General features: G+C 38.8%; 1 pseudogene; it reads left to right on the forward strand.

Moving 5' to 3' along the window:
* The first annotated feature begins 6,471 nt into the window (after positions 1–6,471).
* Positions 6,472–7,456, forward strand: LOC133764001 (SERTA domain-containing protein 4-like; annotated as a pseudogene).
* Positions 7,457–26,002: the final 18,546 nt, after the last annotated feature.

Consider the following 26,002-nt stretch of genomic DNA (forward strand, 5'->3'; position numbering starts at 1 on the left):
ATTAGTCCCTTTGTATCTTAAAAGGATACAATCATAATATGGTACAATAAACATTTTACCTTAATTATGTTTTTAAAGAACCTATCTCCAAATAGGCTTACATTGTGATGTATTAGAGCTACTAGAGCTTAGAGTTTCACACACAAATTTGGGAGAAGACCATTCAGCCCATAATTATGTAGGGAAAAAAAACCCAGTTTTTAATTATTTCTATTCCAGTGCCTCTGTCAGCTCAATTTCTTACTTTATAGGCTGTTCTTCTCATTCAACAATGGTCCTTCTTCCCAATAGTTTTGTGCTCCTAAGTTATGGGGGTTAGTTCAGAGATAAGCACATGCCCCAGGTGATGAAATGCAAAGCAATATAATTTTCATTGGTAACAGAAACCCTATACTCTTAATTGAAACATAAAAATCATCAGCATTCTATATGATAGTGTCAATTTCAATCCCAGCTATGCTGTACAGATCTTATTTCCTGCTAATACATCTTGGAGCACAACAGATGGGAAATGCATATGGAGTTCCTGTCTGCTGGCTTCAGTTTGCCCTAGCCCTTTTGCTGCAGGCATTTAGAAAGTGAACCGGCAGCTGTAAGATTTCTTTCTCTCTCTGTCTCTCCCTCTGCCTTTCAAGTAGATTGTCTTGTGATATTTCAACACATGTATACCTTACATAGCATTCAAATCAGGTTAAGTTTAGCAATATCCTCAAACATTGAACATTTTTAATCATGAAAATATTCAAAATCCTTTGTTTTGCATTTAGAAAAGTGCACGGTATATTTTCTATTCACTCCATTGTATAAAAGAACACCAAAATTTATTTATCCTGTTTTACTATAAATTACTATGCACTGAAGCTAACCAAGTTTTACTGATGTCTCCCTCTTTCCTACTCTCCTCTGTCTCTGGTAACCACTATTGACATTTTAGATTTTTTTAATAATTTATTTATTTGAAAGACATAGTGACAGAAAGGCAGAGGCAGAGGTTGGAGAGGAAGGTCTTCCACCTGCTAGTTCACTCTCCAAATGGCTGCAACAGCCAGAGCTGTGCTGTTCCAAAGCAGGGAATCTGGGGCTTCTGGGTCTCCCACACAGGCATAGGGGCACAAGGACCTGGGTCATTTCCACTGCTTTCTCAGGACATTGCAGGGAGCTAGATCAGAACTGGAGCTGCCAGGAATTGAACTGCTGCCCAAATGGGATGACGGCTCTGCAGACGGTGTCATTACCCACCATGCTATAGTGCTGGCCCCTACTTTCTTGCTTCTATCTATCTATCTATCTATCTATCTATCTATCTATCTTTCTATCTATCTATCTATTTGACAGGCATAGTGGACAGTGAGAGAGAGAGAGAAAGAGAGAGAGAGAGAGACACAGAGAGAAAGGTCTTCCTTTTTCCATTGGTTCACCCCCCAATGACTGCTGTGGCCCATGGACTGTGGCTGGCACACCGAGTTGATCTGAAGCCAGGAGCCAGGTGCTTCTCCTGGTCTCCCATGCAGGTGCAGGGTCCAAGGACTTGGGCTATCCTCCACTGCACTCCCGGGCCACAGCAGAGAGCTGGACTGGAAGAGGAGCAACTGGGACAGAATCCGGTGTCCTGACCGGGACTAGAACCCGGGGTACCAGTGCCCCAGGTGGAGGATTAGCCTATTGAGCTGTGGCACTGGCCTTACTTTTAGCTTTTAAATAACTGTATACATTCCACATGATTGAGATCATGCTATAGTTGTCTTTCTGCGCCTGACCTATTTTACTTAACATTATGACCTACAGTTCCCCACTTGTTGTCACAAATAGCAGTGCTGACTGGCAATATTGTATGTGTGTGTACAAACTACATTTTCTTTATCCATTCATCACTTCATGGACATTAAATTTGTTCCCATTCTGTAGGATGTCTGTTTACTCTGTTGATTGCTTCCTTTGGGGCACTTCAGTTTAAGGAAGTCCTATTTGTATTTTTTTTTTGTTTCTTGTGTTTTTGCAGTCTTATTTTATTAAAACATTATTCTAATCTGTGTCTATTCATATCCTATGATTTCTTTTAGTAGTTTCATACTTTCAAGTCTTACATGTAGGCCATTAATTTATTTTTAATTGATTATGTATGCATGGTGAAAGATAAAGTTGGTTTTCATTCTTTTCCCTTTGGAAATCCAATTTTCCCTGTGTTGCTTATTGAAAACATGTCCCTTTTACTAACACATATTCTCTGCATCTTTGTCAAAGATTAGTTTCCTGTAGCTGTGTGCATTTACTTCTAGGGATTTTATTGTGTTCTATTGGCCTACTTATTTGTTTTTATCCCAATACCATTCTGCTTTAATTTCTATCATTATGCAGCATATTTTAAAGTCAAATAATGTAATTTTTCTTGCTTTTTTTTAGTATCAATATTACAGAGTTATGTTCTGCTCCTCCCTTCAATCATACATAAAAGAATTCACTATGAGAAGTTTCTTGGGCCTTCTTGGTGCTCCCTTCCTAACACTGTGGCAGGAGGTTTCTGACTTCAATAGATATACTCTGGTGAGAAATTTACAAAGTGGTGACCCACAGGCTAAAGAACACAAATCTGGAAATAAGTCAAAGCTAGAGCACATGGCAGGCCCAAAAGAATGAAAGACTCTGAATTAAACTACATCTAATGTCAAAATTTTATCCAATCTATTGCATCACATAAGTCAATATTAACCCTTTTTTCTTAACCATTTGAGTCTATCCACCTGCCATTCTCAATAGAAATAATTCTAGTTAGGATAACTGTCTTACATAGATGCAAGGAAGAAGTCAAACCAAGGAGAAGGTTGAAATATAAATTAGCAAAGCGTACTTCTTTTTCATGTTTGCCTCATGCAAAGCTTTTGTGTTAAATTTATAAAAATCAAGATTATAATATTATTTGGACATATGTCTACAAAATGCTGACTATGAATATACATTCTTGACAGAGATAGTAATGCCCCAAATGGGAAAAAGTGGTTTGTCTCAGGATTTAAAAATCTTACTGTTTTATGTATTAACACAGATATATGCGTACAATATATAAACAGAACTAGAACATGTTGGTAGTATTAAAATTTAGTGAGGGAATGGGAACAATTAAGGGTGAAATTATATAATAAAGTTTCCAGCAGAGGACAATAATGGAAAATTTTAAGAAGCAATTCAGAAAAATGCAGATGAAAACAAATGTTAGTGCTATAGGCGGTATGAGGAATATACTAGTTCTAATAAGGATCAAAGATAAAGTATTTCTAACACTGAAGTGACAGTTGATTAAAGGAGGAATCAAAATTATGTAGTAAATTACACTGTACTTTATACTTAAGCTAGGTGATCAAAGAGAAAAGGTACATCCTAGCCACAGGGGCCTGTGTAAGTCAAAGCATGGAAGCATAATACAACCTGGCTCAGTATGTCTGCAGTTTAGGCTGTGAATAGAGCAAGCAAGCATATCAGGGAGAAATATAATAAATAGTGTATTGAAGACAGAAAAAGTTTTTTTTTTGTCTCTTTAGAATTCTGGAGAGTTTAGTTCAGCGGCTCAAAGATATCAAGGCTGGCATCTCTGAAATTTCTTTTGCCTTTTCCTGTGTTCCTTTCACTGCATCTTCATTTATTGTCTGCTATAACTCCAGATAACTATGATTAAATTCAGAAGATGAAAAATCACACTTATTTTATTCATCTATCAACTTCAACAATGAAAATAAAACTTTACCCTGAAAACCATTTTCTGTACTACCCATTTTATCTGTTGATCTAATCTGGGTCAGTCAGGCAGTCCCCATTCTCAAGGAAGACTGGAAATAGAGATAAAATGTTTGTAATTATTTGTTTAGAGTATATATTATGACACCTAAAGATAAGTTGTTGCTACTGCAAATTAACATCAGTACTGTAAGAAAGAAATCAATGGGAATAGTTAACTCTCTGGCCTCAGCATATGTATACATAGATAATAGATATATACTTCTAGATGAAGAAAGAAACTGCAAAATACCAAATTATTATTTGGTTTCCTATAGCTGACTATTTTACAAAATTCTGAAAGAATTAAGGAAATTTTTATTACAGAGAAATAAAATTAATTGTTGATAATTTTTAAATGCTTATATTTTCAAATTTAATATATTTTCAAATTTAAATATAAACATCAAAAATAAGTACACTTCCCTAATTTATATTTCAACCTTCTCCTTGGTTTGACATCTTCCTTTCATCTATGTAACACAGTTATCCTAATTAGAGTTATTTCTATTGAAAATGGAAGGTGGACAGACTCAAATGGCTTATATTTTCAAATTTAATATAGTAAAAATGTCTTAGTTATATGATCAGGAAAAACATATTATAAAGCTTTAATAAGATAGACCCCAATAAAATGATTACCTGGGTAACAGAAGCAGATCATTTTAGCAACTAAGCTGGTAACTAAACTAAATATAGCATTTGAAGGCAATTGTACCACTAGAATTCATGGGTAATATGTAACAAAGTTAGTGAGTCATAACAGTAGAGAAATACTAATTAATTTTCTTGAAATAAATTTATATTCATCTTGGTAGCTGATTGCTCAAGTTTTTGAAACTTTGGTAGTCAGTTGTTAAGCATAGCTCTTATTTAAAATTAAACTTTATATAAACTTAAAATTCAGTAACAACTACTCAAAATCTTAACTTCTGAGGCCAGCATTATGGTTCAGTTCCAGGTTAAGCCACCACCTGCAATGTTGACATTCCATATGAATGCCATTTAAGTCACAGCTGCTTCACTTCTGATCCAGCTCCCTACTAATGTACCTGGGAAAGTGGCAGAATATAGCCCAAGTACCTGGGCCCCTGACACACTAGTGGGAGATCCAGATAGATCTCCTGGCCCTTGGTTTCAACCAGACCAAGCCCCAGCTCCTGGACACCTACAATCTACCAAAATTGAGTCATGAATACACAGAACACCTAAAGAGACTAATAACCAAAATGGAGGTTGAAACCAATATAGGACCTTCTTAACAAAGGAAGGCCAGGACTGGATGGCTTTACTACCGAATTCTACCAGTTTTAAAGAATAACTAATTATAATTCTCTAGCTTTTCAATACAATTGAAATAGAGAAAATATCTCCAATCTCCATCTATGAGGGCAGCATCACCTTTTTGCATGAAGCATAAAAACATATAGCAGAAAAATTAATGTAGACCAATATCTCTGATGAACTCAACAAAATGCTATCTAATGGAATCAAAACAATAAATCAGCAAAATCATTCACCTGAATCAAGTGGGATTTATCCCTGGTATGCAGGAATGGTTCAACATTTGTAAATCAATAATGTGATATGTCACTTTAAAAAATGAAGAATAAAACCCAAATGACAATTTCAATAGATGCGAAGGAAGCATTTGATAATATACAACATCCTTTCATAATAAAAGCTTGAAGCATATTGGGTATAGAAGGAACATTTCTCAACACAATGCAATTTATGACAAACCCATAGCCAACATCTTGCTGAATTGGGAAAAGTTGGAAGCATCACCACTAAGATCTGGAACCAGACAACGATACACCCTTGCTATTCAATATAATCCTGAAAATTTTAGCCAGAGCCATTAGACAAGAAAAATAAATCAAAGGGATTCCAATTAGGAAGAAGGAAGTCAAACTATCCCTGTTTGCAGATGGCATGATTCTATATATAGGAGAACTAAAAGACTCCACTAAGAGACTACAGGAACTCAGAAAAGAATTTGGTAAAGTTGCAGGATATAAAATTAACACACAAAAATTAGTAGCCTTTGTATACTTAGAAAATGCGATGACTGAGAAAGAACCTCAAAGATAAATTTCATTCAAGATGGCTACAGAAAAATTAAATACCATTGAATTCATTAAACCAAGGTGGTGGAAGAGTCCTGTGGTGAAAATTAGAAAACATTAAGGAAAAAATATGTCACAAAAATGGAAAAAGCTTCCCTATTCATGGATTGGAAGAAATAATATCATCAAAATGTTCATACTACCAAAGCAACTTACAAATTCAGTGGGAACCCAATAAAATACCAATGACATTTGTTCTCAGATCTATGAAAAATGTGATGCTGAAGAGGGGTGGTGGCGGGGCAGCAGGAGCAAGAGAGGAGAGAGAGCAAGCGCTTGTGCTGTTCCTTGTCTGGTCCCCAGGAGCATCCTGCACAGCCTCTCCTTGGAAATTCACAGGGGAATGGCAAACAGGATTTATAGGTTTCTTGCTCTCCTCCCTAGAAGCAGAGGCTCATCACCATAACCATCTACAGCGATGGCAGCGCAGTGCCTGAGACATGGTGGGGACCTGCTGGGACCCTCGCCCGCCATGCACCAGTGGCCCCCACAGATCTGGACCCGCACCTCTGTGCATCCTGGTGCAGACTAGAGGCCTCTGCCTCCCCGCTGACCTCATGATCTGAGGCTGTCAGAGATGACTCTGGTTTGGTCCATTAATATATTCTGCGAGCCCATTGTCTGAAAGGAAGTGCAAAAATTGCCAGGTACCAACCACTATGGGAGGCTGACAGCTACAGAGGCCTGAGCCCTGTGTAACCAACACTGGCTGCTTCACAGGCAGACCAAGGGGCTGGTGTCCCTCTGGCAGGATCACATTACAGGGAATTTCAAATCCGATAACAACATCCAATATCACATACTTTAAGAGGAAGTATGTGGAAGAAGATTTTCACTCACCACGCAGCATCTGTAGCCATAAAACCATCTGTTTTTGAGGAAGAAGCCCACATTCTTTGTAAGTCCTTGGAAAAGCTAGTTTACTGATGATCCAGAGGTGTACCTATGAAGATCTGTTATTATAAACAATTTGATACAATGGTTCCATGGCGAAATCATCATGCAGAATAACTGGTGCTGCCCTGCCAGTTCTTTCAATGCTTCCACCCAAGAATTGGTTATGACTCAGGACCGCCCTTATCGAAAATGACCATGAGTGGCAGAAGAGCATTGTGAGAAAGTTCCATGCCCGCTGCTCTTACCAAGAGTGTCGTGGTCACTACCCTAATTTACACTTCTCTGTCAATCTTAATGTCAGAAGTGCCTCCAACACTGCCTCCCCTTCCTCTTCCCTTCTACCATTACCTGGTTGTTCCCACCAAGTGGATTTTGATGTAGGCCATGCACCTGTGTGCATGAGTGATGGCCAGATAGTTGCCAATGAAACGTTTGTCACTAACATCAGGTCACTACATGATGAGAAAGCAAATAATGACACCAGCAGAGATGGTAGCCCCCTCAGCTGTGAACCTGTGAGAAATGACCTTGCTTTTGATTGCAAAGGCCAATTTTATGATTATTTTGAGACTGGATATGGTGAAAAACATCTCAGTAAGTCTTGGAAAAAATCCTTAAGGAAAAAGGAAGTAAAATATGAGTCATCTTTTCTCCCAAAACTTTGACACATGCCCAGCATGATCAATTAGCTCTCACAAATTTTATTTTGAATGGATTTTATAGTTTTGTACACCTGATAAAATTATGCCATGAACGTGTTGTTCATGTTAATGTCTACAGAGCAGATTGCATAAAAGATCTGTATAGTGGGCACCAGCAAGCTATTTATCAATGTAGTGATTATACCAAGTTGACTTAATGCAGAAGAGTATATCTTAGTTTTGTTACAGAAGAGACAAATAAATTAGATGGGAGGGAATAATGTGCACCTGTGACATCTCCAGTGTCTCTGACCCCCAAGGAGTCTGTCACTAGCTAAGAATCTTCAATGCATTTGCCAATTAATTAGGTAGTTATTTGGAAAGCCAATCAATATAACCACCAAAGAATATCTGCTTCTTTTTCATGATAGTTATTTTTTCTAAAGAAAAAATTGAAGGCAGGAAGCTAGGTGAAATGGCTTCATGGTGCTGTTAAGTAGTGGTATTTAGGCTGGCGCCATGGCTCACTAGGCTAATCCTCTGCCTGCAACACCGGCACTCTGCGTTCTAGTCCAGGTTGGGGCACTGGCTCGTCCCAGTTGCTCCTCTTCCAGTCCAGCTCTCTGTTCTGGCCCGGGAAGGCAGTGGAGGATGGCCCAAGTGCTTGGGCCCTGCACCTGCATAAGAGACCAGGGGAAGCACCTGGCTCCTGGCTTCGGATCGGTGCAGCGCACTGGCGGTAGCAGCCATTTGGAGGGTGAACCAATGGAAGGAAGATCTTTTTCTCTGTCTCTCTCTCTCACTGTCTAACTCTGCCTTTCAAAAAAACAGTATTGGTATTTTTACAGTCTATTGTGATATGAAAACGGGCAGTCATGAAACACACCTGTAGGTGTCACTGTACAGTTGATGGGGGCTATGTTCCCTGCAAGTTCCTGGCATGACTATGATGGGTGTTTGAGGTTTGGAGAGAGGCAGTATACAGTGCAATTATTGGTGTCTTACTTTATCTTAATTTTGCCTATGTGAAAATTAAAGATTAATCAGAGTTACAACAGGGATTTAACAAAAAGGAAAAAATAAGAGGGTGGATCGATATGGTTTGGAAACAGCCTTGAACTATTGTGTTCAACTTTTGATTCAACATCTCTCATCCTTTATTTCTGATGCCTAGTTGCTTTTCAATTTGCATTTTTTTGATAGGCAAGGAGTAACAATAGAGAGCTGTGAGAAACCAGCACAAGCTGCTTGAGCTTTTCTATGGCAACGGTCTGTTTTTGGGATTTGCATTTTCTGGGTTTTTGGTTGTTTCATTTTGGTTTTTTTATTGTCCAATGAACTGAGCCAGTCCCCAAAAGACAAAACCCACATGCATCCTCTGATTTGTGGTAACCAATAAAGTATCAAGAATGCAATGTATAGGAGTGAAATTGACAACTGAGACTTCTATGGTTGTTTATATTCTTTGTCTCTACTATTGAGGAACAGAGTTTTTCCTTCACACTGTTGAATTCATTACTTAGTATATGTTTAATTTTATGAATATAAACTGAAATTAGATCATTGTAAAAATTTAGAGAATAAGAGTGGAAGGAGAATGGAGGGTGGGAGCAGAGGTTGGAAGGAGGGTGGGGGGGGGAATACCACTGTGTTACTAAATCTGTATACATGAGGTGCATGGAATTTGTATACCTTAAATAAAATATTAAAAATGAAATTGAGTGTTTCTATGGAAGAATAAGAAGAATTCATGTAGAAGCATTCTATTGACTGTAATAGTAGTAATATCTGAGTTCTGATGTAATATCACAAATTTCCAAGATATTGTTAGTGACAGAATCTAGATAAAATGTATTTGGGTCTGGCGCCGTGGCTCACTAGGCTAATCCTCCGCCTTGCGGCGCCAGCACACCAGGTTCTAGTCCCAGTCAGGGCACCAATCCTGTCCCGGTTGCCCTTCTTCCAGGCCAGCTCTCTGCTGTGGCCAGGGAGTGCAGTGGAGGATGGCCCAAGTCCTTGGACCCTACACCCCATGGGAGACCAGGATAAGCACCTGGCTCCTGCCATCGGATCGGCGCAGTGCGCCGGCCGCAGTACGCTACCGCGGCGGCCATTGGAGGGTGAACCAACGGCAAAGGGAAGACCTTTCTCTTTGTCTCTCTCTCTCACTGTCCACTCTGCCTGTCAAAAAAAAATGTATTCGGGATTTCTGTATTTTTCCTTATAACTGCATTAGAATATATAATTATCTATTTATTTTAAAGATATTTATTTTATTTTTATATATTTATTTTTAATGTGGAAATTATATTTTTATTTATGAATTTTTATTTATTTATTTTTATTTTTAAATTTTTTTTTCTTAAACATTTATTTAATGAATATAAATTTCCAAAGTACAGCTTATGGGTTACAATGGCTTCCCCCTCCCAAAACTTCCCTCCCACCCACAACCCTCCCCTTTCCCACTCCCTCTCCCCTTCCAATCACATCATGATTCATTTGCAATTCTCTTTATATACAGAAGATCAGTTTAGTATATATTAGGTAACGATTTCAACAGTTTGCCCCCATATAGCAACAGAAAGTGAAAAAAATACTGTTGGAATACTAGTTATAGCATTAAATAAGAGTGTACAGCACATTAAAGACAGAGCTCCTACATAATATTTTTTTAAAAATTAATTAATTTTCTATGCCATTTCCAATTTAACACCAGGGTTTTTTTTTTCCAATTATCTTTATATACAGGAGATCGATTCAGTATATAGTTAGTAAAGACCTCATCAGTTTGTACCCACGCAGAAACACAAAGTGTAAAAATACTGTTTCAGTACTAGTTATAGCATCACTGCACATTAGAAAACACATTAAGGACAGATCTCACATGGGATGTAAGTACACAGTGACTCCTTTTGCTGACTTAAGAATTTGACACTCCTGTTTATGGCGTCAGTAATCTCCCTAGGCTCTAGTCATGAGTTGCCAGGCCTATGGAAGCCTTTAGAGTGTGCTGACTTTGATCCTTCTCTCCCTTTTTGATTCTATCAGTTAGTATTAGCAGACATTATTCTTGTTTGTGTGATCCCTTTGATTCTTAGACCTATCAGAGCCATCGATTGTGAACTGAAATTGATCAATTGGACTAGTGAGATGGTATTTATACATGCCACCTTGATGGGATTCTATTGTAATCCCCTGGCACATTTCTAACTCCATCATTTGAGGCAAGTCTGATTGATCATGTCCCAAATTGTACATCCCCCCTCTCTCTTTATCCACTCTTAAATTTAACAGGGATCACTTTTCAGTTAAAATTTAAATGCCTAAGAATAATGGTGTGTTAATTACAGAGTTCAACCACTAGTACTAGGACAACAAAAACAACAAATACTAAAAATGATAAAGTATTACATTGTACATCTAGAGTCAGGACAAGAGCTGATCAGGTCATTGTTTATTATTGTGTCCATTTCACTTCAACAGCTTTCCCCTTTGCTGCTCAGTTGTCACCGATCAGGGAAAACAAATGATATTTGTCTCTTTGGGACTGGCTTAATTCACTCAGCATGATGTTTTCCAGATTGCTCCATCTTGTTGCAAATGACCGGGTTTCGTTGTTTCTTACTGCTGTATAGTATTCTATGGAGTACATGTCCCATAATTTCTTTATCCAGTCTACTGTGGATGGGCATTTGGGTTGGTTCCAGGTCTTAGCTATTGTGAATTGAGCTGCAATAAACATTAATGTGCAGATGGCTTTTTTATTAGCCAAATTAATTTCCTTTGGGTAAATTGCAAGGAGTGGGATGGCTGGGTTGTATGGTAGCATTATGCTCATGTTTCTAAGGAATCTCCAGACTGACTTCCATAGTGGTTTAACCAGTTTGCATTCCCACCAACAGTGGGTTAGTGTCCCTTTTTCCCCACATCCTCTCCAGCGTCTATTGTTGGTAGATTTCTGAATGTGAGCCATTCTCACCGGTGTGAGGTGAAACCTCATTGTGGTTTTGATTTGCATTTCTCTGATTGCTAGTGATCTTGAACATTTTTTCATGTGTCTGTTGGCCATTTGGATTTCCTCTTTCGAAAAATGTCTATTGAGGTCCTTGGTCCATCTCTTAAGTGGGTTGTTTGTTTTGTTGTTGTTGTTTCTTGATTTCTTTGTAGATTCTGGTTATCAACCCTTTATCTGTAGTATAGTTTTCAAATATTTTTTCCCATTCTGTCGGTTGCCTCTTCACTTTCCTGACTGTTTCTTTTGAAGTACAGAAACTTCTCAATTTGATGCAATCCCAATAGTTAATTTTGGCTTTGACTGCCTGTGCTCCTAGGGTTTTTTCCAAGAAGTCTTTGCCTGTGGCTATATCTTGCAGGATTTCTCCAATGCTCTCTAATAATTTCATGGTTTCGGGTCGTAGATTTAAGTCTTTAATCCATGTTGAGTGAATTTTTGTGTAAGGTGAAAGGTATGGGTCTTGCTTCAAGCTTCTGCATGTGGAAATCCAGTTTTCCCAGCACAATTTATTGAAAAGACTGTCCTTATTCCATGGATTAGTTATGGATCTTTGATCAAATATGCATTGGCTGTAGATGCTTGGATTGATTTCTGTTGTTTCTATTCTGTTCCATTTGTCTATCCATCTGTTTCTGTAGCAGTACCTTGCTGTTTTGATAACAACTGCCCTGTAGTATGTCCTGAAATCTGGTATTGTGATGCCTCCGGCTTTGTTTTTGTTGTACAAGATTGCTTTGGCTATTCAAGGTCTTCTGTGTCTCCATATGAATTTCAGCATCATTTTTTCCAGATCTGAGAAGAAGGTCTTTGGTATCTTGGTTGGTATTGCATTGAATGTATAAATTGCTTTTGGGAGAATAGACATTTTGATGGTATTGATTCTTCCAATCCATGAGCATGGAAGATTTCTCCATTTTTTGGTATCCTTTTCTATTTCTTTCTATAAGGTTTTGTAGTTTTCATCGTAGAGATCTTTAACATCCTTGGTTAAGTTTATTCCAAGGTATTTCATTGTTTTTGTAGCTATTGTGAATGGGATTGATCTTAGGAGTTCTTCCTCAGCCGTGGCAGTGCCTGTGTATACAAAGGCTGTTGATTTTTGTGCATTGATTTTATATCCTGCTACTTTGCCAAACTCTTCGATGAGTTCCAGTAGTCTCTCAGTAGAGTTCTTTGGGTCCCCTAAATAAAGGATCATATCATCTGCAAAGAGGGATAGTTTGAGTTCTTCCTTCCCAATTTGTATCCCTTTAATTTCTTTTTCTTGCCTAATAGCTCTGGCTAAAACTTCCAGAACTATATTGAAGAGCAGTGGTGAGAGTGGGCATCCCTGTCTGGTACCAGATCTCAGCGGAAATTCTTCCAACTTTTCCCCATTCAATAGGATGTTGGGTTTTTCATATATTGCTTTGAATGTATTGAGGAATGTTCCTTCCATACCCAGTTTGCTTAGAGTTTTCATCATGAAAGTGTGTTGAATTTTATCAAATGCTTTCTCTGCATCTGTTGAGAGAATCATATGGTTTTTCTTCTGCAGTCTGTTAATGTAGTGTGTTACGTTGATTGTTTTGCGAACATTGAACCATCCCTGAATACCAGGGATAAATCCCATTTAGTCTGGGTGGATGATCTTTCTGACGTGTTGTTGTATTCTATTGGCCAGAATTTTATTGAGTATTTTTGCATCTATGTTCATCAGGGATATTGGTCTGTAATTCTCTTTCAATGCTGCATCTTTTCCGGCTTAGGAATTAATGTAATGGTGGCTTCATAGAAAGAATTTGGGAGGATTCCCTCTTTTTTGATTGTTTTGACTAGTTTGAGAAGAATTGGAGTTAGTTCTTCTCTAAATGTCTGGTAGAACTCAGCAGTGAATCCATCTGGTCCTAGGATTTTCTTTGTTGGGAGGGCCTTTATTACTATTTCAATTTCTGTGTCAGTTATGGGTCTGTTTAGGAAGACATAGAAATATTTCTTCCTGGCTCAGTTTAGGTAGGTTGTATGTGTCTAAGAATCTGTCCATTTCTGATAGATTTCCCTGTTTCCTGGCATACAAGTCCTTGTAGTAATTTTGATTACAGTTTGGAAATGTCTTTTTTTACATTTATTTAATGAATATAAATTTCCAGTGTACAGCTTATGGATTACAATGGCTTCCCCTCCCATAATTTCCCTCCCACCCACAACCCTCCCCTCTCCCGCTCCCTCCCCGCTTCCATTTGCATCAAGATTCATTTTCAATTCTCTTTATATACAGAAGATCAATTTAGTATAAAGATTTCAACAGTTTGCACCCACATAGAAACACAAAGTTAAACATACTGTTGGAATACTAGTTATAGCATTAAATCAAAATGTACAGCACATTAAGGACAGAGATCCCACATGAGGAGCAAGTGCACAGTGGCTCCTGTTGTTGACCCAACAAATTGACACTCTAGTTTATGGCGCCAGTAACCATACTAGGCTGTCGTCATGAGTTGCCAAGGCTATGGAAGCCTTCCAAGTTTGCCGACTCTGATCATATTTAGACAAGGTCATAAAAGACAGGTTGAGGATAGTAACCAATGATCCTAACAGTGGCATTAACCAGGTTTGAACAATTATACAGCATTAAGTGGGGAAGAGGACCATCAGTACACACAGGTTGGGAGTAGAGCCATTGGTGGTAGAGTAGAGGTTATGATTACAAAGGAATGAGGCCCAAGTGTGGTAGACAGGGTCTAGAACAAAGGACAGAGTCATTATTAGAGGAGCTAAGAAAGGTGCTGTCTAAGCTACAAGTAATTTTTCTGATTGAGAGGCAAATAGAACCTGATAGAAGGGGCTTGATAATAATCTGGTGGGCTTTATCCCTTGTAAATTCAGAGGCCCAGGCCTATCTATCTCTTCACATGGGGTATATCCTAAGGGAGGTGTGAACCTCCTAGGGGAAGGCACTCTGTTGACTTTCATTACTTGGCTGGGCTGGGAGGAGAGCTGGCCAGGTAAAGGCAGGTGGCATCTCTAACAAGAACTTTACAGTTCTGCCTGCAATGTTGCTGACCCTACTTGGCCATCCCCTCAGCTGCAGTGGTCACTTTGGAAGTTGGGCTGAGTGAAGGGCTTTTCAGCTTAGAGCCAATAAGATCAGTGGCTCTGACCTGGGCATCCTTCGACTCCAGGGCAGGTACGTTTCCAGTGATCCAACTCTTGGCAGAGTTGCCAGGGCTCTTCACAAGCTGACTTCTGCTGAAGCCCAGGCTTACCACATTGAAAGCCACTGCAGTGGACTGGCCTGTTGGGTCTCCTTGAGGGCAGATCACTGCACAGATCAGCCATTAATAGGCCTGCCACCTATTGCTTCTGATGCCTAGCTTTCCTTTCCTCCTGGTTTGTGTTAAAGCAGACCAGAGGATGCAAGTCAAGGGAGTGCCCAAGTCCCATCTGTAATCTTCGGTGGCCTGAACTACAAGTCTATAGTCACAGGCATGTTCTGCAGTAGTTTTTCTAAGGTAGACAATGCCGATGAGGAAAACTATATTCTCACTTTAAAACTTTCTTTCCCTTTGGTTGTATGTGTCCAAGAATCTGTCCATTTCTGATAGATTTCCCTGTTTGCCGGCATACAAGTCCTTGTCGTAATTTCTGATGATTCTTTTTATTTCTGTGGTTTCTGTTGTTATGTTTCCATTTTTGTCTATGATCCTATTGATTTGGGTCTTTTCACTTCTCTTTTTAGTTAGTTGGGCCAATGGGGTGTCAATTTTGTTTATTTTTTTAAAAAACCAGTTCCTCGTTTGGCTGATTTTTTGTAATGTTTTTTTTTTCAATCCTGTTGATTTCTTCTTTGATTTTAATTATTTCTCTTCTCCTACTGGGTTTGGGTTTGGTTTGCTGCAGATTTTCTAGATCCTTGAGATGACTTGAAAGCTCATCGATTTGGTGCCTCTCCAATTTCTTGATGTAGGCACCTATTGATATAAACTTTCCTATTAACACTGCTTTTGTTGTATCCCATAAGTTTTGGTATGTTGTGCTTTTATCCTCATTGACTTCCAGAAAATTTTTGATTTCTCTTTTGATTTCTTCTATGACCCATTGTTCATTCAGGAGCATGTTGGTCAATCTCCATGTGTTTGCACAGGCTCTAGGGATTCACGAGTTGCTAATTTCCAACTTCATTCCTTTATGGTCTGAGAAGCTGCATGGTATGATTCTAATTCTTTTGAATTTGCTGAGACTTGCTTTATGGCCTAGTATGTGGTCAATCCTAGAGAAGGTTCCATGTACTGCTGAGAAGAATGTAAATGCTTTCTGGGTAGGATGAAAATTTCTGTAGATATCTGTTAGATCCATTTGAGCTATAGTGTCATTTAAATCTACTGTCTCCTTGTTGATCTTCTGTCTTGTTGATCTGTCTATCTCTGAGAGTGGAGTATTGAAGTCCCCCAGTACTATTATATTGGGGTCTAAGTCTCCCTTTAAGTCCCTTAACAAGTCTTTTAAATAAGCTGGTGCCCTGTGATTAGGTGCATATACATTGATAATCGTTATATCTTTCTGTTGAATGGATCCCTTAATCATTAAATAGTGCCCCTCTTTGTCTCTCCTAACAGTTTTTGTGGTAAAGTTTATGTTGTCCAATATTAAGATGGCTACGCCCGCTCTGTTTTCATTTCTGTTGGCATGGTATATATTTTTCCAGCCTTTCACTTTCTGTATGCATCATTGTTGGAAAGATGAGTTTCTTGTAAGCAGCAAAAAGATGGGTTTTGTTCCTTAACCCAATCAGCCAATCAGTGTCTTTTAACTGGACAGTTCAAGCCATTAACTTTCAACATGACTATTGAGAAGGAGTAACTTTGCCCTGTCATTTACCAAAGATTTTTTCTAATATATGGTTTGAGACTCCTGTGATCTTTTGCTGTGAGGTTTCCTTCCTTTACCTTCTTTCATATTGGTTACTGTGTTTCTCTGTTTCTGTATGTAACACATCTTTAAGCATCTTTTGCAGGACTGGATGAGTGGCAACAAATTCTTTCAATGTCTGTTTGCTGTGAAAAGTCTTTATTTCACCTTCATTCACAAATGAGAGCTTTGCAGGATATAATATTCTGGGTTGGCAGTTTTTCTCTCTTAGTACCTGGGCTATGTCTCGCCATTCTCTCCTAGCTTGTAGGGTTTCTGATGAGAAGTCAGCTGTGAGTCTAATTGGAGATCCTCTGAGAGTAATCTGGCATTTCTCTCTTCCACATTTTAGGATCTTTTCTTTGTGTTTCACTGTGGTGAGTTTGATTACAACGTGTCGTGGTGAAGATCTCTTTTGGTCATGCTTATTAGGGGTTCTATGAGCTTCCTGTACTAGGATGCCTCTGTCCTTCTCCAAACCTGGGAAATTTTCTGCTAGTATCTCACTGAAAAGGCCTTCTAATCCTTTCTCCTTCTCCATGCCTTCAGGAACTCCTAGGACCTGAATGTTGGGTTTTTTAATAGTATCCTGTAGATTCCCAACAATATTTTTTGTAGATTTCTAATTTCTTCTTCTTTTCTTTGGTTTGCCTCTTTCCTTTTCTGTTCTCTGTCTTCTAAGTCTGATATTTTCTCTTCTGCTTCACCCATTCTGTTTTTAAGGCTCTCTAATGTGTTTGTTATTTGATCTATTGAGTTCTTCATTTCATTGTGGTTTTTTGCACTATCACAGTTTCATGTTCTACTAGTTGTTTCATTTCATTTTGATTTCTCCTTAATATTTCATTTTCACGAGAGAGATTTTCTATCATGTCCATTAAGGATTTCTGTAGTTCAAGAATTTGTTTTTGAGAACTTCTTAATGTTCTTATCAATTTTTGAAATCTGCTTCCTGCATTTTCTCTATCTCTTCATCTTCATAATCTTGAATTGGGGTGTCTTGTTCATTTGGGGGCATCATAGTGTCTTCCTTGCTCTTGTTACCTTGGTTTTTATGTTTGTTGTTTGGCATGTTGGAGATAATTTATTTTTTTATTTTTTTGGCTGTTGGTTTTTTTTTTTTCGTTATACTCTGCCTCTAAGTGGGCTGTCTGCTTTGATGGATCCTTAGAGGCTGTGATTGGTATGGCCAGAGAGCTCTGCTTGATTCTTAAGGTTTAAGACTGTGCAAAAAGCGACTCACCCAGATTGTTCTCTCCCTTGCTCCTTGCTGGATCGCTCTCTCTCTCTCTCTCTTTTTTTTTGACTCCGTTGGGAAGGAATTTGGCACAGGTTATTGGAATTGAGGGTAGTTGAAATCTGGCCTCTGTGAGTATTCCTTTGATCTACCCCTAGGACCATACAAAGAGTTTATGCAGCCCTCAATGTGTTCTCAAGTTTCACCAAAGTTCCATAGTTACTGAGTTTGTGTACTAGTTGGTGGTGCTTTACATATGTAAAATGCCACCTGCTCTTTGTTTTGCTCCATGAGTGAAGAGAGAGGTTTCTGCTTCCCCCCCCCCCAATGTCTCGGGTTTCTCATGTCTTTGTCTTACCTTCTGTTCATTCCCGCACTGGCGAGATTCTGCAGCTCGTGTCCCGCGGTTGGGTTTCCATGCTGTGGGCTCCCTGTATGTCCTCTGTGTCACATCCACTAGATCTGGAAGCGTTTCCTCTGCAGTTTTTTTCTTGAGTCTTTTCCTGAGGTTACAGTAATTCCACTTTTATGAAACTTTATTTTCCCCAACTACGGTGCACGTCCTCACTATCCGCCATCTTGGCTCCGCCCCGATCTATTTTTTATTTTTAATTATTTTTATCTTTTATTTAATGAATATAAATTTCCAAAGTACAGCTTATGGATTACAATGGCTTCCCCCCCATAACTTCCCTCCCACCCGCAACCTTCCCCTTTCCCGCTCATTCTCCCCTTCCATTCACATCAAGATTCATTTTAAATTCTCTTTATATACAGAAAATCAGTTTAGTATATATAAAGTAAAGATTTCAACAGTTTCCCCTTAATAGCAACACAAAGTGAAAAATACTGTTGGAGTACTAGTTATAGCATTAAATAACAGTGTATAGCACATTAAGGACAGAAATTCTACATGATATTCTTATTAAAAAGTGATTAATTTTCTAAGTAATTTCCACTTTAACCCCAAGTTTTTTTTTTTATTTTCAGTTATCTTTATATACAGAATATTGATTCAGTACATACTAAGTAAAGATTTTATCAGTTTGCACCCAACAGAAACACAAAGTGTAATAATACTGTTTCAGTACTAGCCAAAGCATTACTTCACATTGGACAACCCATTAAAGACAGATCCCACATGGGACGTAAGTACACAGTGACTCTTGATGTTCATTTAACAATTTAGCACTCTTGTTTATGGTGTCAGTAAACTCCCTAGGCTCTAGTCATGAGTTACCAAGGCTATGGAAGCCTTTAGAGTTCGCCAACTTTGATCTTATTCCGACAGGGTCATAGTCAAAGTGGAAGTTCTCTCTTCCCTTCAGAGAAAGGTACCTCCTACCTTGATGGCCCTGTTCTTTCCACTGGGATCACACTCGCTGAGATCTTCCATTTAGGTCTTCTTCTTTTTTTTTTTGTTTCAGAGTGCCTTGGCTTTCCATGCCTACAATACTCTCATAGGCTCTTCAGCCATATCCAAATGCCTTAATGACTGATTCTGAGGCCAGAGTGCTATTTAAGACATCTGCCATTCTATGAGTCTGCTGAGTCTCCCACTTCCCATGTTGGATATTTCTCTCCTTTTTTGATTCTATCAGTTAGTATTAGCAGACACTTGTCTTGTTTGTGTGATCCCTTTGACTCTTAGACCTATCAGAGTCATCAATTGTGAACTGAAATTGATCACTTGGATTAGTGAGATGGCATTGGTACATGCCACCTTGATGGGATTGTATTGTAATCCCCTGGCACATTTCTAACTGCATCATTTGGGGCAAGTCTGATTGAGCATGTCCTCAATTGTACATCTCCTCCCTCTCTTTTTCTCATTCTTATATTTAACCAGGATCACTTTTCAGTTAAAATTTAAACACCTAAGAATAAGGGTGTGTTAATTACTGAGTTCAACCACTAGTAATAGAACAAAAAAATACTAAAATGGATAAAGTATTACATTGTACAACAACAGTCAGCACAAGAGCTGATCAAGTTACTGTTTCTCATAGTGTCCATTTCACTTCCACAGGTTTCCCCTTTGGTGCTCAGTTAGTTGTCACTGATCAGGGAAAACAAATGATATTTTTCTCTTTGGGACTGGCTTAATTCACTCAGCATGATGTTTTCCAGATTCCTCCATCTTGTTGCAAATGACCGGGTTTCATTGTTTCTTACTGCTGTATAGTATTCTATGGAGTACATGTCCCATAATTTCTTCATCCAGTCTACTGTGGATGGGCCTTTGGGTTGGTTCCAGGTCTTAGCTATTGTGAATTGAGCTGCAATATACATTAATGTGCAGGCGGCTTTTTGTTTGCCAATTTAATTTCGTTTGGGTAAATTCCAAGGAGTGGGATGGCCTGGTTGAATGTAGGGTTATATTCAGGTTTCTGAGGAATCTCCAGACTGACTTCCATAGTGGCTTAACCAGTTTGCATTCCCGCCAACAGTGGGTTAGTGTCCCTTTTTCCCCACATCCTCTCCAGCATCTATTGTTGGTAGATTTCTGAATGTGAGCCATTCTCACCGTGGTGAGGTGAAACCTCATTGTGGTTTTGATTTGCATTTCCCTGATTGCTAGTGATCTTGAACATTTTTTCATGTGTCTGTTGGCCATTTGGATTTCCTCTTTCAAAAATGTCTTTTGAGGTCCTTGGCCCATCTCTTCAGTGGGTTGTTTGCTCTGTTGTTGTGGAGTTTCTTGATTTCTTTGTAGATTCTGGTTATCAATCCTTAATCTGTTGCGTAGTTTGCAAATATTTTTTCCCATTCTGTCGGTTGCCTCTTCACTTTCCTGACTGTTTCTTTTGAAGTACAGAAACTTCTCAATTTGAAGAAATCCCAATAGTTAATTTTGTCTTTGACTGCCTGTGCTCCTGGGGTCTTTTTCAAGAAGTCTTTGCCTGTGGCTATATCTTGCAGGATTTCTCCAATGCTCTCTAATAATTTCATGGTGTTGGGTCTTAGATTTAAGTCTTTAATCCATGTTGAGTGAATTTTTGTGTAAGGTGAAAGGTAGGGATCTTGCTTCATGATTCTGCACGTGGAAATCCAATTTTCCCAGCACAATTTATTGAAAAGACTGTCCTTCCTCCAGGGATTGGTTTTGGATCCTTGATCAAATATGCATTGGCTGTAGATGCTTGGATTGATTTCTGGTGTTTCTATTCTGTTCCATTGGTCTATCCATCTATTTCTGCACCAGTACCATGCTGTTTTGATAACTACTGCCCTGTAGTATGTCCTGAAATCTGGTATTGTGATGCATCCGGCTTTGTTTTTGTTGTACAAGATTGTTTTAGCTATTCAAGGTCTTCTGTGTCTCCATATGAATTTCAGTATCATTTTTTCCAGATCTGAGAAGAATGCCTTTGGTATCTTGATTAGTATTGCATTGAATGTATAAATTGCTTTTGGGAGAATGGACATTTTAATGATGTAGATTCTTCCAATCCATGAGCATGGAAGATTCCTCCATTTTTTGGTATCCTCTTCCAGAACTATATTGAATAGCAGTGGTAAGAGTGGGCATCCCTGTCTGCTACCAGATCTCAGCGGAAATGCTTCCAACTTTTCCCCATTCAATAGGATGTTGGCCGTGGGTTTTTCATATATTGCTTTGATTGTATTGAGGAATGTGCCTTCTATGCCCTCCCTGTTTGCTTAGAATTTTCATCATGAAAGGGTGTTGAATTTTATCAAATGCTGTCTCTGCATCTGTTGAGAGATCATATGGTTTTTCTTCTGAAGTCTGTTAATGTGGTGTATCATGTTGATTGTTTTGCGAACATTGAACCATCCCTGCATACCAGGGATAAATCCCACTTGGTCTGGGAGGATGATCTTTCTGATGTGATGTTGCATTCTATTGGCCAGAATTTTATTGACTATTTTTGCATCTATGTTCATCAGCGATATTTTTCTGTAATTCTCTTTCAATGCTGCATCTTTTCCGGCTGAGGAATTAAGGTGATGCTGGCTTCATTGAAAGAATTTGGGAGGATTCCCTCTTTTTCGTTTGCTCTGAATAGTTTGAGGAGAATTGGAGTTTTCTTCTCTAAATGTCTGGTAGAACTCAGCAGTGAATCCATCTGGTCCTGGGCTTTTCTTTGTTGGGAGGGCCTTTATCACTGTTTCAATTTCTCTCAGTTATGGGTCTGTTTAGGTTTTCTATGTCTTCCTGGCTCAATTTAGGTAGGTTGTATATGTCCAGGAATCTATCCATTTCTGATAGATTTCCCTGTTTGTTGGCAAACAATTCCCTGTAGTAATTTCTGATGATTCTTTTTATTTCTGTGGTGTCTGTTGTTATGTTTCCTTTTTCATCTCTGATTGTATTCATTTGGGTCTTTCTCTTCTTTTTTTAATTAGTTGGGCCAATGGGGTGTCAATTTTGTTTATTTTTTCAAAAAACCAGCTCCTCGTTTGGCTGATTTTTTGTAATTTTTTTTTCAATCATGTTGATTTCTTCTCTAATTTTAATTATTTCTCTTCCGCTACTAGCTTTCGGTCTGATTTACTGCTGATTTTTTAGATCCTTGAGATGAACTGAGAGCTCATCTATTTGGTGCCTTTCAAATTTCTTGATGTAGGCACCTATTGATATAAAGTTTCCTCTTAACACTGTTTTTGCTGTATCCCATAGGTTTTGGTATATTGTGCTTTTATCCTCATTGACTTCCAGAAAAATTTTGATTTCTCTTTTAATTTCTTCTATGACCCATTGTTCATTCAGGAGCATGTTGTTCAATCTCCATGTGTTTGCACGTGCTCTAGGGATTCCTAAGTTGCTAATTTCCAACTTCATTCCTTTATGGTCTGAGAAGCTGCATGGTTTGATTCTAATTCTTTTGAATTTCCTGAGACTTGCTTTATGGCCTAGTATGTGGTCAATCCTAGAGAAGGTTCCATGTACTGCTGAGAAGAATGTAAATGCTTTCTGGGTAGGATGAAAATTTCTGTAGATATCTGTTAGGTCCATTTGAGCTATAGTGTCATTTAAATCTACTGTCTCCTTGTTGATCTTCTGTCTTGTTGATCTGTCTATCTCTGAGGGTGGATGATTTAAATCCCCTAGTACTATTGTATTGGAGACTATGTCTCCCTTTAAATCCCTTGACAAGTCTTTTAAATAAACTGGTGCCCTGTAATTAGGTGCATACACATTGATAATCGTTATATCTTCCTGTTGAATGGGTCCTTTAATCATTAAATAGTGCCCCTCTTTGTCTCTCTCCTAACAGTTTTTTGGTAAAGTTTATGTTGTCCGATATTAAGATGGCTATACCCGCTCTTTTTTCATTTCTGTTGGCATGGTATATATTTTTCCAGCCTTTCACTTTCAGTCTGTATGCATCATTGTTGGAAAGATGAGTTTCTTGTAAGCCGCAAAAGGATTGGTTTTGTTCTTTAACCCAAACAGCCACTAGGTGTCTTTTAACTGGATTGTTCAGGCCTTTAACGTTTAATGTGACTATCAATAAGGAGTAACTTTACCCTACCATTTTTGGGTTTCCTGTGATCTTTTGCTGTGAGGTTTCCTTCCTTTACCTTCTTTCATATTGATGACTGTGTTTCTGTGTTTCTTTGTGCAACACATCTTTAAGCATCTTTTGCAGGGCTGGACGAGTGGCGGCAAATTCTTTCAATTTCTGTTTGCTGTGAAAGGTCTTTATTTCACCTTCATTCACAAATGGGAGCTTTGCAGGATATAATATTCTGGGCTGGCTGTTTTTCTCTTTAGTACCTGGGCTATATCTCGCCATTCCCTCCTCGCTTGTAGGGTTTCTGATGAGAAGTAAGCTGCAAGTCTAATTGGGCATCCTTTGAGAGTAATCTGGCGTTTCTCTTTTGCACATTTTAAGATCTGTTCTTTATGTTTCACTGTTGTGAGTTTAATTACAATGTGTTGTGGTGAGGATCTCTTTTGGTCATGTTTATTAGGGGTTCTATGAGCTTCCTGTACTAAGATGTCCCTGTCCTTCTCCAAACCTGGGAAATTTTCTGCTAGTATCTCACTGAAAAGGCCTTCTAATCCTTTCTCCTTCTCCATGCCTTCAGGAACTCCTAGGACCCGAATGTTGGTTTTTTTAATAGTATCCTGTAGATTCCCAACATTTTTTTTTTAGATTTCTAATTTCGTCTTCTTTTCTTTGGTTTGCCTCTTTCCTTTCCTGTTCTCGGTCTTCTAAGTCTGATATTTTCTCTTCTGCTTCACCATTCTGTTTTTAAAGCTCTCTAATGTGTTTGTCATTTGATCTATTGAGTTCTTCATTTCATTATGGTTTCTCATCACTATCACAGTTTCTTGTTCTACTAGTTGTTTCATTTCATTTTGATTCCTCCTTAATATTTCTTTTTCACGAGAGAGATTTTCTATCTTGTCCATTAAGGATTTCTGTAGTTCAAGAATTTGTTTTTGAGAGCTTCTTAATGATCATACCAATTTCTTGAGATCCACTTCTTGCATTTCTTCTATGTCATCATCTTCATAATTTTGAATTGGGGTGTCTTTTTCATTTGGGGGCATCATAGTGTCTTCCTTGCTCTTGTTACCTTGGTTTCTATGTTTTTTTGGCATCATGGAGGCGTTCTTTGTTTCCTTCGCTGTGGTGTTTGTTCTCGTTATAGTATGACTCTAGATTATGTGGACTGTCTGCTTTGATGGATCCTTAGCGGCTGTGATGGGAGTGGCCAGATAGCTCTGTTTGGTTCTTCAGGGTTAAGGGTGTGCCCAAGGTCGCTCACCCAGATTGTTCTCTGGCTTGCTCTCTTGATCTCTCTCTTTTTCTTTTTTTTCTAGACTCAGTTGGGAAGAAATTCCACAGAGCTCACCGGGTTGCCTAGGTTACGGAGGTTTTTTTTACACATGTAAAATGGTGCCTGCTCTTTGTCTTTTTTGGCTTTGTATGGTGTGTGGAGAGAGAGGCTAGTGACCCTGCTGGTTCCCCCTATTTATTCGCTTTTTTTTCCTCTGCTCCAGTCAGCCTGGTGCACTTTCCCCAGTGGGATCTCAGACCACGTTCTGACCTTCCCTGCCAATGTCTCGGGTTAACTCTCCTTCCAGCGCTGGGGCTCAAATTCTGCAGCTGGGCTTCTGTGGCTGGCCTCCCTCGGTTCCCCACTCTCGCGGCTCTGCTCTCAAGGCTCCTCTCTCTGGCTCCACTCCCATGGCGTGGCTAGGTGCGGCAATGGGCAACCTTGCTCTCCCCGTAGGTCTTCTGTGTCACATCCACTAGATCCGGAAGAGTTTCCTGTGCAGTTTTCTTTTTCTGGGTCTCTTCCTGAGGGTACGGTAACTCCACTTCTGTTAAACTATCTTTTCCCGGACTGTTGGTGCACGCCCTCACACTTCCGCCATCTTAAAGATTATTTATTTTAAATGCAGAGTTATAAAGAGGGAGAGAGAGAGAGAGAGAGAGAGAGAGAGAGAGAGAGAGTTCTTCCATCTTCTGCTTCACTCCCCAAATGGCCACAAGGGCTGGAGCTGGGTTGATCCAAAACCGGGAGCCTGGAGTTTCTTCTGGGTCTCCTGCATGGGTGCAGGGGCCCAAGGACTAAAACCACCTTCTACTGCTTTCTCAGGCCATTATCAGAGAGCTGGATTTGAAGTGGAGTTGTCGGGACTCAAAGCAGCACACATATTGGATGCTGGCACTGCAGGTGATGGCCCTACCCACTATACTACTACATGGGCCCCTACAACTACCTTTAAATTTAAGAAGTTTAGCTAAAGAAATACAGAAAGATCCCAATATTTTATCTATTGCACAAAAATAACTAAATCACAAGTTGAAAATAAAATGAAGGATTCTTAATTCCTCTCTTGTCTCTGGCTGTTCCTCCTCTGTTTTTTTCATCATTCCATATGTTTCTTTTTGATTATATTACCTGTTATCATATATTCTATTGTAATATACATGAAAGAGTGTCTTAAACATATATCCTCTATCCTCCTGAATCTCTAACCTGAGCTACAGACTCATCATAATCCTTTGAAATAACATAGAGGCAACCATATCCAAAATTGAAGTGAAAATAATTTGGTGGAACAGAGCTAGTCTGTTCAGCAATTTGTATTTACACAAGTTGATATCCATATGCAAGGGAGGAAGGAAGAAAGTAATAAAGGGGAATGGAGGCAAGGAAGCAGGGAAAGCAAAGTGTTTCTTTTATGTTATGAAAAATTAACTTAAATGGATCATGAACTTTAAATGTATCTAAAATAGTATCCAAAATTGTAAGGCTTGTAGAAAAGAAGATAAGTGAGTATCTGTGTGACCTTGGGTGAAGCAAAGATTCCTAGGGTATAACATGAAGAATAAAAAAAACATAATTTTGTGTTCATCAAAATTGAAATCATCTACTGTGTAAAACACAATAAGAGAATGAAAGGACATGTCACAGACTGGGAGAACAACCTTTT

Source organism: Lepus europaeus, chromosome 7 (genome assembly GCF_033115175.1).
Source record: "Lepus europaeus isolate LE1 chromosome 7, mLepTim1.pri, whole genome shotgun sequence".
In the NCBI taxonomy this organism is placed as follows: Eukaryota; Metazoa; Chordata; class Mammalia; order Lagomorpha; family Leporidae; genus Lepus; species Lepus europaeus.